Source organism: Panthera tigris, chromosome C2 (genome assembly GCF_018350195.1).
Source record: "Panthera tigris isolate Pti1 chromosome C2, P.tigris_Pti1_mat1.1, whole genome shotgun sequence".
Classification (NCBI taxonomy): Eukaryota; Metazoa; Chordata; class Mammalia; order Carnivora; family Felidae; genus Panthera; species Panthera tigris.
In genome coordinates, this window is record NC_056668.1 from 8173108 (window position 1) to 8191614 (window position 18507).

The following is an 18507-nucleotide window of genomic DNA, read 5'->3' on the forward strand; positions in this document are numbered from 1 at the left end:
TGAACCGACTGAGCCACCCAGGCGCCCCCAAGCATCCCACTCTTGATCACAGCTCAGGTCTTGATCTCAGCGTTGTGAATTCAAGCCCCACCTTGGGCTCCATATTGGAGCCACTTAAAAAAAAATTTTGTTTTAATTAAAAAAAAAAGCCAACTACGTGATCTATCGCAAGCATACCGGTCTGTGGCACACGTGTTTTATAGTTACCTTAATTCTTGGATTCCCAGGAATGGGCTACAGGTCCTAAATGAGCTAAAACTGTGATATTCTGTGAATGTGCTCCATGCATCTATTTTGGAGTGCATGGTCTCTGGTTCGAATATCTTTGTGCATATATTGCTTTGGAAATACTTTCTCAGCTTCGGAGGCATTCTCCAAACACTTTCCGACATAGCCCACATTCCAGGGTGTTTGCAGAAGGGCTGTCGCTCTCCCCCCACGATCCATTTCCGGCTGCACAGCTGAGTGGCCCAAAGAGGAAAGAGTATCTAGTAGTTTGGAGAATGTAGTTCAGTGGGCCCTAGAGGTCTTTATTTTTAACAGTGTGATTAAACAATATTTCTGACAGCACAGGAAATTAGACACATGCTTATGAAGTGCTTCTTTTGAAAAGGGCACGATGCCAGGCTAGAAAGCAAGGATTTATAGACTTCATTCATTAAAAAGACATTTTAGCAAAATAAAAAAAAATTTTAGCAAATTTTTAAAAAAGAATTTTGCTAGGTGCGGTGGGAGGTACAAACGGGAGTAATTCTCAGCTTCAAGCATGTACCATCTGAGGAGGAAATGGGACTTTGGCGTTATTCCTCAGGTGATCTGTGTTTGTCGATGGACTTTAGAAACCTACATGTTCTTTCCTTTGGTTTGGTTTGGTGTGACAGAAAAATGGTTTCTGAATTATTCTGGAGACAGAAGTCTTTTGCTTCACCAGAATACAATCAGAAGAGCAGGAGTTAAGTGGATCCAATTGTTTTGGGAAGGTGCATTTAAACAGGTCTGCAGCTTAGGAGATCGTTTGTCTTTTGTGTCCCAGGAGCCAAAAAAACCTGGGTGCTGATTCCGGCTTTGCTGGCTTTTTGTTTGTTTGTTTGTTTGTTTGTTTGTTAATGTTTACTTATTTTTGAGAGAGAGACAGAGAGTGCGAGCAGGGGAGGGGCAGAGAGAGAGGGAGACACAGAATCCCAAGCAGGCTCCAGGCTCCAAGCTGTCAGCACAGAGCCCGACGCGGGCTTGAACTCATGAACCTCGAGATCATGACCTGAGCTGAAGCCGGATGCTTAATTGACTGAGCCACCCAGGCACCCCCCTCCCTGCCCCGGCTTTGCTGTTAATTACCAGGGTGATCTTGGCATCTATGTGGGTTTCCCCAGGGTCTTGGTTGTTTCTCGTCTAGAAAAGGAGGACACGTGTGGCTATAAGTTTTTAGGTTCCTGTCAGCAAGAAAATTCCACAAGGCCTTTTTCACTGGGAAAACAAATCCCTGGCAAGCTCTTGTCTAATAATTACTGTTCGGTAACCCTCCTAAGGCTTTATGACTTTTCTAATCTTCCGGCGTTATGCATTTTTTTCTTTCCTTGGGTTTGTAATGGAGCAAAGTTAAGAAACATGTCATTGATACATATTGAGGTTTTAAACATTGACCTTTGCCTGAGTAGCAATGAGAAAATGAACGTTTGTGTTTCTTTAACATATATATACACATATACACACACACATACCCCTTCTACCATGAAAATGAGAAAATCGAGTCATTAACATAAACAAATGAGAAGTGAGACTTTGGGGTTTGAGTGTGATTCCTCCCACCCTCCTCCAACCTCCGATACGAGACTGATAAACCGTGAGGATGGTGGTGGGAGTCACCTGATGCCATGTCCCAATGTCCCGCCGTTCTTAAATAAAGGAAGGATAAATTCCCTGTCTTCGTAATGTAAAAAAGTAGTCTTTGTTCATCTTTTACGTCTTGACGATTAATTTCTCAGCCATCTGCAAAAGCTGTGATGAAGCTTTAAGAAGAGCAAAGGACAACAGAACATCAAAAACATAGAAATGAAAGATTCAGTGCTCACCCTGCCTGCGTGTACGTGACGCGATGCAACTGGGCATAGGGCACCCTGGTACATGTTGATAAAATTCAGATATCGGGTTTTAAATCCGTAAGTCTTCATTCTCACCAAACAAATTTCTGTTCTTCAATTTTAAAAAGGCATATCAAGAAAATCGACCTCGAAGTTTAGGAGTTAAGTCCAATCTCCAATTCGTTAGTCATGGAAAACATGATGATCAGATAATCAGAAAACAGTCCCTTCCTATCCTCAGCTGAAAATGGAAAACGAAGGGCCTGTGTGTGATACGGGCTCGGGAAGAAAGGCCGGGGTCACAGCGAGGCAGGAGCGAGCACAGAGAGGCAATGGCCAGGGAGGATCTGATGGCATGGGGGGACTTGGATTAACGGTGAATCTAGTAACAGGTGGGCATAGAGTTTTGCAATCTGGATGTAAGCAATACAAAAGGAAGTGTCAAAGAAAAAAAGAAGAGTGAGTTTCAAGCAAATGCTGAAATTAGGTCCTGCTGCAAACGACAGAAAGCCCAATGTAACAGTGGCTTAAACATGATTCCGACGTTTTCTCTAAACAGTCGCATGAAGAGCGCCTCCATCAACAGGAATCCAGGTTCCTTCCTCTGGTGGCTCACATCCTCAACATAGAGCTTCACCTCATGGGCCCAGACAGCCCTTCAAGCCCCATCTAGGCAGCAAAATAAGTGCCTCTATTCAAAGATACTTCCCAGAAGTGGCAAATACCAACTCCACTTATATCCCATTGCCTAGAATTTAGTTACATGGTCACAACTGGGGAAATTGGGAATCTGGTGGAGGTTGAGTTCTTTTTAAAGATTAAAAAAAAAAAATTTAAGTACAATCTACCACCCACCATGGGGCTCCAACTCACCACCCTAAGATCAAGAGTTGCATGCTCTAAAAACTGAGCCAGCCAGGCACCCCTGGGTTTCTTGATTCTGGGTACTTTGTGCTCAGTTAAAAATTGGGGTTCTAGGGGCGCCTGGATGGCTCAGTCGGTTGGGCGTCTAACTTCAGCTCAGGTCACGTTCTCGCGGTCCATGAGTTGGAGCCCCGCGTCGGGCTCTGGGCTGACGGCTCAGAGCCTGGAGCCTGCTTCTGATTCTGTGTCTCCCTCTCTCTCTGCCCCTCCTCTGTTCATGCTCTGTCTCTCTCTGTCTCAAAAATAAACATTAAAAAAAAATTAAAAAAAAATTGGGGTTCTAGGGGTGCCTGGGTGGCTCAGTTGGTTAAGCATCTGACTCTTGATTTTGGCTCAGGTCATGATCTCACTGTCATGAGATCCAGTCCTGCTTCAGGCTCCATGCTGAGTGTGGAGCCTGCTTGGGATTCTCTCTCTCTCCCTCTCTCTCTCTCTCTGCTCCCCTCTCAAAATAAATAAATAAGCATTTAAAAAAATTGGGGTTCTATTGTGCAGAAGAGTGCATCTGTGTAGTAAAGACATTAACCTTGCCCGGAAAGCAGTCTGGCCCTTGTCCTCTCCTTCCAATAGGTTGTTAAACTCCACTGGACTGTGTAGATTGGGGGCCGCCATGCTGGAAGTCCATGTCATTCAAGGTCATTTAGGATGAGGTGTTTGGGTCGTGAGGTATTAGTTCAACTTCAAGAGGAGCTTGGGGGATGCCTGGGTGGCTCAGTCAGTTGAGCATCCAACTTTGGCTCAGGTCATGATCTCACAGTTTGTGAGTTCAAGCCCCGTGTTGGACTCTGTGCTGACAGCTCAGAGCCTGGAACCTGCTTCAGATTCTGTGTCTCTTTCTCTCTCTGCCCCTCCCCTGCTCACACTCCATCTCTCTCTCTCCCTCCCCTCTCTCTCTCTCAAAAATAAGTAAATCATTAAAAATTTTTTTTTTTTTTTTTTTTTTTTTTTAAAGAGGGGCTTGGGACTGGGTGGCTCAGTTGGTTAAACCTCCGACCTTGGCTCAGATCATGATCTCACAGTTCCATGAGTTTGAGCCCCACGTTAGGCTCTGTACTGACAGCTCAGAGCCTGCTTGGGATCCTCTCTCCCTCTGCCCCTCTGCTCGCACTCTGTGTGTGTCTCTCTCTCAAAACTAAATAAAAAAATTTTTTTTTAAAAAAGAGGGGCTTGGGACTCACATCAGATATATGGGAAACCAGCACGATTACAGGGTGGAGCCCCAACAGAACACGTCTCAGAGGGTGGACGGGCTTCCCCAGGTGGCAGTGCCCCACATGTGTCTTCACGCATCGATGCCGGGAAAGTATGCTGCCCGCGACCCCACAGGGAAAGGACAATGCAAGATCCACCCTGGGTACTTTCCTGGACTCTGCCCTCTGTACGCCTTCCCTTGGCTGATTTTAATCTGTATTTTTGTTGTTGTTCTTCTTCTTAACTGTAAGTATGGGTACAGCAGCTTCGAGCGGGCTCTGTGAGACTCTCCAGTGAACTATTGAAACCGAGGACGGTTGGAGGAATCCCCCTAACTTGTAATTAGTCTCAGAAGCGAGAGTGGTTTTATACGGACTGTGCTCACTCTACCTTCAGAGCATCCCAACCCTGTCCTGGGGATGGCACAACGGTGCAGAGGGCAAGGCTGTGTGTGGCCAGAGGCTCTGTGTGCTCTGGGCCTTACTTGTCTGGCCTGAAAATGAAGGTACTAACATCTGAATAAACTTGTAATTCAGTCGGGACATCCCAGCACACTGCGATGAAAGATATTCTGCTATAGAAGAGGGGGAGAACATTGGAAGAGAAAAGGAAACCATCACAAAACCCACTTGCCTTCGGCCACCCACGTATTTATATACCCCTCCTCCCACACGGAGTACAGATTTATACTTTTTGCAAAAGCAACAACCTCAGAGTCCCATTTAGGCATATCCTTCAGTTCAAAAGCCTGCGTCTTGGGTGGCGTCCAGAACTCTCCATTAGTGCAGAGGGCTCCTTGTGGTCTGGAACCCCTGAACCTATAGAAAAGTGATCTGCTTCAAAATAAGCAATATACAATGATGCAGTAGGAAAAGTAGCTCCAGTGAAAACTCCCACTGGAAAGGGGAGTCACCGAGGACACCCAGCAGTCCTTGACCCACAGCAGGGATCAAATCCTGGGGGAACGGGATTGGTGGGGGCCCCCTTCTCTGGCAGTACAGTAAAGTATTTGGACAGTGCATCCGAATACCTTTGGCTCTGGAACAAGATTTCTTGCCTAATATCCTCCTGGCTCCAGCCTGCAGGGGGACCTCCTTGTCCCTCATTTTCAAAAGCCCCATCAGAAGTGAAATTATTTGCTGCCTGAGAGCGGAACAGATACGGGGTCCTAAGAATTGCTTTAGGGATTGGTGGACTACTTGGCAGTTTCTTTTTTTTTTTTTAAGTTTATTTATTTATTTTGAGAGAGAGAGAGAGAGAGAGAGAGAGTGTGTGTGTGTGTGTGTGTGTGTGTGTGTGTGTATGAGCAAGGGAGGGGCAGAGAGAAAGAGAGAGAGGGAGAGAGAGAACCCCAAGCAGGCTATTCGATGTCAGCGTAGAGCCCAACACAGAGCTCGAACAGACGAACGTGAGATCATAACCTGAGCCGAGATCAACAGTTGGACACTTAACTGACTGAGCCACCCAGGCACCCAAGTCTCTTTATTAATATAACTAATACCTTCACAAATCTCCTGGGTTTCTGATATGCTTGTTTCTGGTATGTTCTACTTTAGGACTGCCAGATTTAGCAAATCCTCAGAAAACACAGGATTTCCAGGTAAGCCTGAATTTCAGATAAACAATGAATGATACTTAGAAGTAGAATACTTGAAATTAATTAATTAATTAATTAATTAAAAGAGAAGTAAAATATTGGAGACACCTTTACCCTAAAAAATCATTTGCTGTGCTCTCCTACCCCCTTCTCTTCCATCAAATTATAGTCCCTTTGGATCCGATGAAATGGTGGGCTTGGTGACAAAGATAACACCCATATAGTGATGTCTGCCTCTGGACTGGCTCTCACTGCTTGGCAGGAAAACCGAGATATAAAGGTCTTTGTGAAATTAGGAGGCCTCAGTAAAGCCGCCTACCCAGGCTGCCTTTGCCTGGGTTATAGAAGCTTGGGTTTTTTAATTCAGCAAGACTCCAAATTATCAGTTTATGAGTCAAATGAATTGTAGACTCCAGACAGAGGAGATTTCCCAAGCAGAACAAATTCCCCATTCTGTTTCTAGGCTGCCTGGCTTTTTCCCGAGTTCCCCTCTCTTTTGGACTTTTTGGGAAGTGGCAGGCGGCAGCCGAATGTGCCCCAGATTCTGAAATTTTCCAACCATTTTTTCCTAACGTTCTGCCTTGGTCAGCAGGCAGTGTGCCTTCTAATGTAGCAATGGGAACATAGCACCAGATGTCTCACGGCCGTGCGCCTGCCTGTGAATCTTCGTCACTCAACTGCTTAATCAGTTCACCATCTTTTAAGTCCTGTTAGGACTGGAGCCAGCTGCAGATGTCAGAGGTCACGAAATAATAGTCACCGAGGTGGGGATATTAGTTTCCTACTGTTACTGTAACCAATTGCTACACACTTAGTGGCTTAAAACACCACACGTTGGGGGCACCTGGGTAGCGACCAACTCTCGATTTCGGCTCAGGTCACGGTCTCACGGTTTATGGGATCGCGCCCTGCGTCAGGCTCTGTGCTGACAGCGTGGAGCCTGCTTGGGATTCTTTCTCTCCCTCTCTCTCTGCCCCTCCCGCACCTAGTGATAAGGGTGACTGAGAAATGTAGACATTATTCCGGACAGATACCTGCCCAGCTAAAATAATTGGGGTTTCTACTGCTATAAAGGAAGAGGAGGGTATCTGTTGGGGGACACCTAGTAGTCTCCACTGTTCCTGACTAAATTTCTAAGATGATATGTACATATTGGGGTTGAAAATGAACTTAATTCACATGCAACTGTGCTGAGTTCCAGAAGGCAGACAATTTTTACCTGTGACTAGTCTCGTGCAGATCTTTGGAGTAACAAGCATCCTCTGCGTAGCACTGAGACCAATGTTCCCTTAAAAAAAGAGAAAGAAAGAAAGAAAGAAAGAAAGAAAGAAAGAAAGAAAGAAAGAAACATACATGTAAATACCTTCCAGGGAATAAGAACATGAAACAGAAGTTTGATGATTCCGGAAATAAACACAGGAGACTTTCCTCCAGAACCTAGAGTGAACCAAATGATCTATCAGGTAGCAGTGAATGGGTAGTTTGAGTTCTTACTGGACAGAGGTGTGGTGGCTGGAGGAGGTGCATCTCAGGGCCGAAGTGAGGCTCCAGGACGTGGAGAACCAGGAAGTGGGATGGGGTTTGGGTGAAACTGGGACCCTGCCTCCTCATCTACAGGTAGAAGCCCTCCTGCTCTCCCAGCTCACACCCCTTCAATAATCAAATCACGTCGGGGCTAGGCCCTGAGAGGTCCCCTCTTGGCCCACTTCTCTTCTTCTCTCTTACATGATTGCCACAACTGTTGTCCAGTCACCGTTACCTCTTGCGAAGATTTCTACAAACATCTCCTAACTGCTCTCCAGTGTATTCTTCACATTGCCGCCAGAAGTATCTTTCTAGAATGCAAAGCTGATCGGTTCATGTTATAGGTTGAATTGTGTCCCTGCAACGACGATATGTTAGAGTCCTAACCCCCAGGACCTCAGAACGGGACCTTATTTGGAGAGCGGGCCTTTGCAGAGGTGATCAAAGTAAGATGGTGTCATTAGAGGTCCTACGATAATAACTCTTCGTGCTGCTGGAATTGTGTGCTCCACCTTCTTTTCCCTTCTAGGCTGGACGCTACATGAAGGCAAGACCTTATCTGTTGGGTCCCCAGTGAGTCCTCAGGATTTAGCATAATAAATAAATGTGAGACCATTGACCAAATGAATGAATGTATATTTTCCCCATAAATTGTGTATTTCTATTTCCAATTTCACCCCAACTTTTATTTTAAAACTTTGAAACATGGAGTGGAGCTGAAAAAATTATATAGCGAACAGACATATGCCAATTATCTAGATTCTAGAATTAATGTGTGGCTATGTTTGCTTTATCACCTACCTATCCATCCACTAATCTTCCTTATTTGAGTAGGAGTTTGAAATTTAAAAAAATTTTTAATGTTTTTTTTGAGAGAGAGAGACAGACAGACAGAATGTGAGTGGGGGAAGGGCAGAGAGAGAGGGGGACACAGAATTCAAAGCAGGCTCCAGGCTTCATGATGTCAGCACAGAGCTTGGCCGGGGGCTCGAACTCACGAACTGTGAGACCATGACCTGAGCCAAAGTCGGATGCCCTACCTACTGAGCCACCCAGGTGCCCCTGAGTTTGAAAGTAGAGATGCCCCCAAGGTCCTTGGCAAAATGTCTGCTCAATTTGGTAGATATCCCTAGGACAGCAGAAAATTCCTGAAAGCTATATCCTAGTCCTTTGTGCTAAAGCTATGATCATGTGAGTTTAAAAAAATATATATTTAATGTTTTATTTATCCTTGAGAGAGAGAGAGAGAGACAGAGCATGAACAAGGAAGTGACAGAGTGAGAGAGGGACACAGAATCCGAAGCAGGATCCAGGCTCCGAGCTGTTAGCACAGAGCCCAATGCGAGGCTTGAACTCAGAAGCCATGAGATCACAACCTGAGCCTAAGGCAGACGCTCAACCAACTGAGCCACCCAGGGACCCTGATCATGTGGGTTTTTGACTGCAATTTTAAAAGTGGAGCTCTTAGAATTTTCTAGCATTTTCCTTATCCTAGATGTTTACATATTTCCAGATTAGGTGTATACCTAGGATTAACATCAAAACTGTTTTGCATGAATATAGAAACTGCCCAGGTAAAGCAGGAAGAGCTCGGTGATCACAGAGAAGCTAAATCAATGGGGCTATAACTGAAATCGAACAAAGGACACTTCATCTGGAGGATGAATCCCCGGGTGCAGCCGCTGTCCTGCTCAGTCAGGGTCAGAGAGGGTGAACCAAGATGTGGAACTTCCCTACAGGGCTGTGGTGGTACCAGATACCTCCTTGTCACCCAGCCCCCCGGAAATTCCAGGAAAACCCAGTAGTCTCTCAAGGACACCAGAGCACAATCCTGTAGCTGACACAGGAGCCTAGCCTGGGGACCAGGCTGCTGTCATGTTTAAACCTCAGTGAGTCCCGGGGCGCCTGGGTGGCTCAGTCAGTTGGGTGTCCGACTTTGGCTCAGGCCAAGATCTCATGGTTTGTGAGTTCGAGCCCCCGCGTTGGGCTCTGTGCTGACAGCTCGGACCCTGGAGCCTGCTTCGGATTCTGTGTCTCTCCTCCTCTCTCTGCCCCTCCCATGCTCATGCTCTGTCTCTGTCTCTCAATAATAAATAAACATAAAAAAAAAAAAAAAAAAAAAAAAGAAACCTCAATGAGTCCCATCCCTGATGTGCTCTTAGACGTTCATGAGGAATGGCAGGGAATCAAGTTAATTTCCGTGATTTCCACCTCCCCCTTCCCCCCCACTGCTCCGCTCCTGACATCACCTTGTTCTATTCTTTTCAGAGTTACTCACTTTACTCCACAGTTCGCATTTGGGGGGGAGGGGCTTGTTTTGCATAAGTTCTAGCTACATCGATTATAACAACTTTTTTAGCGGATTTACACTTTACTTTTAACGGATTTACAAAGTGTTGGGACATGATGGCCCACTGATGTGCTGTAGGGAGTTTGCAGGTGACCCATTGGCAGTGTCTCTGTGGTAGACGACACCCCACCTCATGGCAGGTAGACAGAAAGCAAACAACACAAACGAGGAAAAGACCTGTGTGGCACCAAATGCTCACTCTACACAAGTTGAATTATCGGAAGGCTGTGAAAATGAAATTAATGTAAGAGATGAAACATGTGACTTTAACAAGTTGTCCTTCCTGCATTGCCTTTTTGATGACAAAAGTGCTCATGATTTAGTATTCACCGATTTGCCTATTTGAGAGAGATTTCAAATGTCTCCCCTATAAATGGTAAAGATCTCCCGTCAGGAAGAATACCCAGAAATGAGTAAATTAATCTTGTCTATCACTTAAAAGAAGCCCGTCTTTGGCTTGAGTTAGGAAAGCCAATATAGTCATGGTTTGCTTTAGATCATTTAAATCAGCTCCTGACTCTTGCAGTTGGAAAAATCCTGACTGCCCTTATCAATTAATTCCTCTTCCCTCTTTTAAAGTTTAATGGCTGCAGCTGCTCTGGAAAACAGTGTGGAAGTTCTTCAAACAATTAAAAATGGAACTGCCCTACGACCCAGCAATAGCACTGCTAGGAATTTACCCAAGGGACACAGGAGTGCTGATTCATAGGGGCACATGTACCCCAATGTTCATACCAGTGCTTTCGGCAATAACCAAATTACAGAAAGAGCCTAAATGCCCATCAACTGATGAATGGATAAAGACGATGTGGTTTATATACACAATGGAATACTACTTGGCAATGAGAAAGAATGAAATCATCCCATTTGCAGCAACGTGGATGGAACTGGAGGGTATTATGCTGAATGAAATAAGTCAGAGAAGGACAGATATCATATGTTTTCACTCATATGTGGATCTTGAGAAACTTAACAGAAGACCACGGGGAAGGGAAAGGAAGGGGAAAAAAAAATAGTTACAGAGAGGGAGGGAGGCAAACCTAAGAGACTTAAACACAGAAAACAAACTGAGGGTGGATGGGGGGTGTGGGGGAGAGGGGAAAGTGGGTGATGGGCATTGAGGAGGGCACTTGTTGGAATGAGCACTGAGTGTTGTACGTAAGTGATGATCCATGGGAATGTCCCCCAAAAACCAAGAGCACACTTTACACACTGTACATTAGCTGATTTGACAATAAATTATTATTAAAAAAAAAGTTTAATGGCAAATATATTTTTTAACTTTCATAGTAAATATTTTAAAGATTTTGGTTTATTTTTTTTAAGTAATCTCTATGCCCAGGGCGCCTGGGTGGTTCAGTGGGTTAAGCGCCCGACTCTTGGTTTCAGCTCAGGTCATGATCTCGAGGTTTTGTGAGATTGAGCTCCATGTCAGGCTGGTGCTGGCAGCTTGAGATTCTCTGTTCCCTTCTCTGTTTGCCCCTTTCCCACTTTCACTGTCTCAGTCTCTCTCAAAATGAATAAAATAAATTTTAAAAAGAGTAATAATCTTTACGCCCAACCTGGGGCTCGAACTCATAACCCCAAGATCAAGGGTCGCACACTCCACTAACTGAGCCAGCCAGGCACCCCTTAGCTTTAATAGTAAATACTTTAAATTTGATGGTAAATACTTTTGAAATCATGCATATTTGTGAGAAGAACCATGCCCTAAATACCCCAGCACAGACATTGTTGACAGTTCAGGGGCATCTCTTTCTCTGCTAGGTTTTCTGTGCTTTTTGTTTGTTTAACCTAGAGACTTAGGTCGCATGTGTTTTATTTGTTTGCCTGTTTTTCACAACTGTGATCATATAGATAAAATTCTGAATTTTTTTAAACTTTGATTTTAACACAACCATTTTCCAATGTTAGCATGTGATCTTTGTAACTATACTTTTGAAGTCAACTTATAGAAGTATAATTTATACAAAACATATCTGCTGTGTGTGTATATATACAGATTTATGAGTTTTAACAACATAGATAACCTGTGTAACTACCTCCCCAATCAAGATATGGATTTTTCCATTGCCTTAAATGTAACCTCCTGACCCTCTGAGGGCAGCACCGCTATGTCACAGCCCCACCCTCCCTGGCCACCTCTCAAACATCCCCTTATCTGTTTTATGTCATATTGATTAGTTTTACCTACTTGGAACTTACATTAAGTATATAGATTTTTATGGCTGACTTCTTTTGCTCAGTGTATCTTTGGGATCCATCCATGCTGTTGTGTGTGTCAGTAGCTTATCCCTTTGTATTGATAGTGTTTTATCGTATGGATATACAACAATTTGTTTATCCATTCACCACTTGGTGAACATTTGGGTTGTTTCCAGTTTTTCTCTATTATGAATAATGCTGCTATGAACATGCAAGTAGAAGTCTTTGTGTGGACATATGTTCTCATTTTCTTGCATAAACACTAGGAGTGAACATGCTGAGCCACTTATTAATTAGGCTCTTTGTCTTATTATTGGGTTTTAAGAGTTTTTTACACACTCTGATATGTGTACTTAGTCAGATATGTGTACAGTGAATATTTTCTCCCAATGTGTTGCTTGCCTTTTCATTTTCTTAGTGGTATATTTTGAATAGCAGAAGTATAATTTAGCATTTTTCCTTTTGTAATCCATGATTTTTATGTTCAGTCTAAGACTTTTTTTTGTCTACCCTAATGTCAGGAAGATTGTCTCCTATGTGTTCTTTCAAAAAGTTTATCCTTATAACATTCAGGACTATGATTTATTCCAAGCTAATTTTTATGCATGGTGTGAGGTAGGGGTTGAGGTCCTTTTTTTTTTTCCAAATAAATTTTTCATGATTTTGCAAATATCTAGTTCAAAACCCTATGCTGAAAAAGTTTCTCTTTCCCAATCAAGATTATCTTGGCATCTTTATTGAAATTCATATGATTTTGTTGACTATATATGTATGGGTTTATTTCTGGACTCCCCATTCTATTCCATTGCTGTATTTGTCTATCTTTATGCCTTGACCATTGCTTTATCCTAGGTCTTAAAGTCAGGCAGTATAAATCCTTCAACTTTGTTCTTCTTTTTCAAAATTATATTTGCTATTCTAGGTCCTTTGCATTATCATATTACATTTTTGAAATGTTTATCCATTTTTTGAGAGAGAGAGAGAGAGAGAGAGCATGTTGGAGGATGGGCAGAGAGAGGGAGACACAGAATCTGAAGCAGGCTCCAGGCTCTGAGCTGTCAGCACAGAGCCCGACACAGGCCTCAAACTCATGGACTGCAAGATCATGACCTGAGCCAAAGTTGGACGCTTAACCAACTGAGCCATCCAGGCGCCCATCATATCAATTTTTTAATTAGTTTGTCCATTTTTCAGAAAAGGCTGCTGGACTGTTGAGTGGGATTGCATTGAGTGGAAGAATGGACATCTTAATAACACTGAATCTTATACTTCATAAACATGGAATATTTCTCTATCAATTTACAACTTCTCTTTCCAGCATAGTCATGTTTTTAGTGAGAGATAATATCTCACCAAATTGGAGGTATCGTTTATCAAATCTGCCCATTTTGTCATTTAGGTTGTTTCCAATTTTTATTATTAATAATTTGCTGTGAACATCATGGCATTTAAAGTTTTTTTTTTTTTTTTTTGAGGCACCTGGGTGGCTCAGTTGGTTAAGTGTCCGACTTTGGCTCAGGTCATGATCTCATGGTTTGTGAGTTTGAACCCCATGGCGGGCTCTGTGCTGACAGCTCAGAGCCTGGAGCCTGCTTTGGATTCTGTGTCTCCTTCTCTCTCTGCCCCTCACCAACTTGTGCTCTGTCTCTCAAAAAATAAATAAATGCAAAAAAAATGTTTTTAAGGTTTTTTTTTTCAAACCTAGGGTTCTTTTCTTTTCGTTTTTTGAAAGTAGACTTCACGCCCAGTGTGGAGACCAACATAGGGCTCAAACTCATGACCATGAGCTCAAGACCTGAGCCAAGAGCAAGAGTTGGTTGCTTAACCAACTGAGCCACCCAGGTGCCCCTAGCATTATTTTCTTGAGATAGGTTTACAGCAGTGAAATTACTAGGTCAAGGAATATAAACATTTTAAAGGCTTCGGTATATATTACCAATTTTCTTCCTATCTGTGTTGTACCAATCACATTGCTATCACAATGAATGAATACTCTGTCAATATTGAGTATTTTGCTAATTTAACCTGTGAAGTGGAAGATTCTTTCTGGAATTTCTTTTTTTTTTTTTTTTTTTTTTTTTTAATTTTTTTTTTTCAACGTTTTTTATTTATTTTTGGGACAGAGAGAGACAGAGCATGAACGGGGGAGGGGCAGAGAGAGAGGGAGACACAGAATCGGAAACAGGCTCCAGGCTCCGAGCCATCAGCCCAGAGCCTGACGCGGGGCTCGAACTCACGGACCGCGAGATCGTGACCTGGCTGAAGTCGGACGCTTAACCGACTGCGCCACCCAGGCGCCCCTGGAATTTCTTTTATTGATGGTAAACATTTTTCCGTATGTCTGCTTACTCCATAATTTCATCTTTTGCAAATGTTACTCATGTCCTATTTCTTAGAGTTCTTCTTGTTTTTTTAAAAAATTACAATTTTATTTTATAGAGAGAGAATGAGCAGGGGAGAGGGACAGAGGGAGAGAAAGAGAGAGAATCTTAAGCAGCCTTCATGCTCAGCGAGAAGCCCAATGTGGGGCTTGATCCCATGACCCTTGTATCACGACCTGAGCCAAAATCAAGAGTCAGATGCTCAACTGACTGAACCACCCTGGCACCCCATTTTAGAGTTCTTACAGATTCAAATGTTATCTCTGCTGGTAGTCAAAATTCCAAGAATGACCCCCACTGACCTTACCCTTGTATGATCCCCTCCATTTAGAGGGTGGGTGGACGCGGGGTGTATGATGAAATATCATTCCCAAGATTATGTTATGTTATATGACACCATTAACTTTAAAATTGGGAGATTTTCCAGATCAGCCTAAACTTATCATAAGCCTTTTATTTATTTATTATTTTTTAAAAATTTTTTAATGTTTATTTATTTTTGAGACAGAGAGGGACAGAGCATGAACGGGGGAGGGTCAGAGAGAGAGGGAGACACAGAATCCGAAGCAGGCTCCCGGCTCTGAGCTGTCAGCACAGAGCCCGACGCGGGGCTCGAACTCACAGACCGTGAGATCAGGACCTGAGCCGAAGTCGGAAGCTCAACCGACTGAGCCACCCAGGCGCCCCTCATAAGCCTTTTAAAAGCAGAAAGTTGTCCCTGGGAAGGAAGGAAGGTAAGATCAAAAGGAAATTCAAAGAGATTCAAACCACAGGAAGGATTCAACATGCCATTGCTAGCTTTGAAGATGGAGGGGTCCAGTGGAAGGATGAAAGACAGATCTCTACGAGCTGAGAGTGGTCCCTGCTGACAACCAGCAAGTGAGCAGGATCTCAGTCCAGCAACCACAAGAAATGACTTCTGCAAATAACCTGAATGAACTTGGAAGTGAGGCTTCCAGAGCCTCCAGATAAATAGCTCAGCTAACAGACACCTTGACTTCAAGCGTGTGTGATCCTAAGCAGAAAACCCAGTTGAGCCCACCCAGACTTATATCTGATAGAACTGTGAACTGGTAAACAAGTGTTATTTCAAATCCCTAAGCTTGTGGTAATTTGTCACACAGCCATAGAAAACTAATGCATCCTCTTTAAACAACACATGATCTTTGCTTGTCATATTTGTTGCACATCCTTCCCATTCTTTTTATTATGGGTTTTCTCCCTTTGTGTATAGTAAAAATGTATATACATTGAATTGATTCTTTTGTTTTCCTTTATGATACTATTCTATCAGTCAATCTCCAGTCACAAAGTCTTCCCAAATCTACTCCAGCTCCACAGTTTTTTTCCCCCACAGTTTTTAAAGTTCAATTATATTTTCTAGCTCTTTATGTGGTTTAAATTTTTAAATTAAAATGCCTTTTTATTAAATGAAACATGTATATAATTCTAAAGTCAAATTGTGTGGCATGGAACATTCAAAGAAGTCTAGTAGCTTCCATCCCCACACCCACCCCATTCTGTCTTTTCTCCTTAGGTAAGCATTTACTTTGGTCATCTATTGCTACATCACAAACCATGTCAAAACTCAGTGGCTTGAAGCAATGGCCCTTTTGTTATCTCTCACAGTTCTGATGGTTGATTGAGGCTCAGCTAAGTGGTACTTTTGCTGGTCTTGCTTTGTGTCATTCATGTGGCTGTGGTCAGATAGTAAGAAGGGTGGAATGTTCAAGATGGCTGCATTCATATGTGTTAGGTACTTGGAGGGGACAAGAGGAAGGCTGGTCTTAGTGGTGGGGGACTGGTGCTCTTTTTCCCTCCATATTGTCCAAGGCCTCTGTTTCTCCTTGTAGCTCATCAACATGGTCTCTCCACCAGTGTCTTGGGGCTCCTTACATGGTTCTCAGAGCTCCCAAAGCACAAAAGCATAAGTTGCTAGGCCTTTTGAAGGCTTAGGCCCAGAACTCCCTCCACATGCTATTTGTTAAAGCAGGTCATATGTGCTAATATCTGTATGACATGGCCCAGGACCCTCACCTCCCCAGTTGCTCATTTCTTGTTGGAATTCTTTTGCTGGTTATTCTTGCTTATTTATCATTCCAAATAAACTTTATAATCAACATGCCTGGTTGCAAGAATAAAGAGTAGATGATATTTTTATTGGCATTGCTTTAAATTGATCAATTAAGCAGAGGACAATGAACATTTTGATGCTATTGAACCTCCTTATCCAAGAACATGGTATGCCTTTCCTTCCCTTCAAAGCTGCTGTCATGTCTTCTACAAGACTTCACTAGTGTTTCTCAAATAATTTTTCCACATTTCCCGTTAAACCTATGTCTAACTTGTTCTATTATGTCCTAAACTTTTTAATTTCAGTAGGTTTTCGGGGGTGGGGGGAAAAGGGTTATGGCAGGATAGCAAAATCTAAATTATCTTTTCACCTAAGTATAAAGCCATTCAGCCTAATATCATTTGCTGAATAATCCTTTGTTCTGTGCAGATTTATGCAATCTTTTACCATCTTTTACCATAAAATTTCATATATACTAACAAATTGGAATTTGTTCTGAGCTACTCTGTCCAATTGATCCTATGCCAAAATGATGCTGTTTTAACTCTTATTGCTTTACTATGTTTTATGCCTACTAGAGCTCTTTTCCCTACAATTAACTTTTCTTAAAGATATATAAATTCCATTATTTTTAAGAAAAATTGCCATTAAACATCCTCATTAAAAATTATATTGAGAGGAATTAATTAAGCCTAAAAATTAATTTTATAAGACTGTACATTTTTTAAAAATTTAGATTTCCTGGTCAGAAGTACTGTGCATATCTCCATTTTTCATATTTTATACACATATATTTTTTATGCTTATTTATTTTTGAGAGAGAGAGAAAGAGAGAGACAGAGTACAAGCAGGGGACAGGCAGAGAGAGAGGGAGACACAGAATCTGAAGCAGGCTCCAGGCTCCGAGCCGTTAGCACAGAGCCCAATGCGGGGCTCGAACTCATGAACCAAGATATCATGACCTGAGCTGAAGTTGGGCACTCAACCAACTGAGCCACCCAGGCGCCCCTATCTTATATTTCTTAATTCAGCTTTGTAGCTTTCTTCATGTAACTCAAACATTTATTACATTCAAATTACTCTGAGTATTTTATATTTTTATTGCTATTGAACATACAATCCTTATTTTCATTTTATTTTCTGACTGGTTACTGCTGTTAAATAGAAATGCCTATTGATTTTTGTATATGCAGCTGTTTTAAAATCTACAGGCACAACACATAAACGGTCAAAAAAGTAACAGTCTTCATTTCTCTGTAAATTAACCTGATTTAGCTCTCCAGCAACCGTTTCTGCTGAGGGTGGGGGGAAAAAAAATCAATCTTACTATGTAGTTGGAACTCAGTTGATACTATATTACATTCCATTTTCACATCCCCATTCTCTTTCTTGCCTTCTCTCTGAAATAATTCTATCTGGGATGGGGAGAGGTGGATGGTTCAAAAATGTCATATATCTCAGCCAGTATCCCTGCTGGTGCAGTTTGTAGTCTCCTCTCGGTCCAGCCAACACTATGCTAGAGCGTTTTGCTAGAATAAGCCTGAGCTCTCCCCACTGCCAACTCAATTCGAAGCTCACTCTTGCAGGGTCTTCTAATCCTCTCCTCTTTCACTCAGGCTCTCTGCTTTTTCCTTTCTTTTCATAGCCCAGCCCAGCCCCATCCTCAACCAGGATGGTGACTCCAGAGGACAGGCAGCCAGCCCTCGCCCCCAGATCGGTTTTGCTCTTTCTGTGCCTTTTCCTGTAGATCAGACACATTTATTTCATGTCTTTGGCAAAATGCTCTTTATCACAAATTCGTGATCCGGGGCATAAATCTGGTGAAGGGAGGGTTGGTGGTGGCGTACCTACTAGGAATTACAAGGGATAAAAAAAAATACGTTGGCTAGTATTTCAAAAATAGTGTCTCCTTCTACTATGGGATTCGAACATACAGAAAAGCACAGAGAATAGTATAATAAAGCTCCATGCCCTCATTATTCAGCTTCAATAATTATCAACATCTCTCACCCATGGCCCTGTCCCAACCATACCTGCTCTCTTTTTTCTTCCCTCCTTCGTGGAGTTATTTTTTTTTTTTAATTTTTTTTTTTAACGTTTATTTATTTTTGAGACAGAGAGAGACAGAGAATGAATGGGGGAGGGTCAGAGAGAGAGGGAGACACAGAATCTGAAACAGGCTC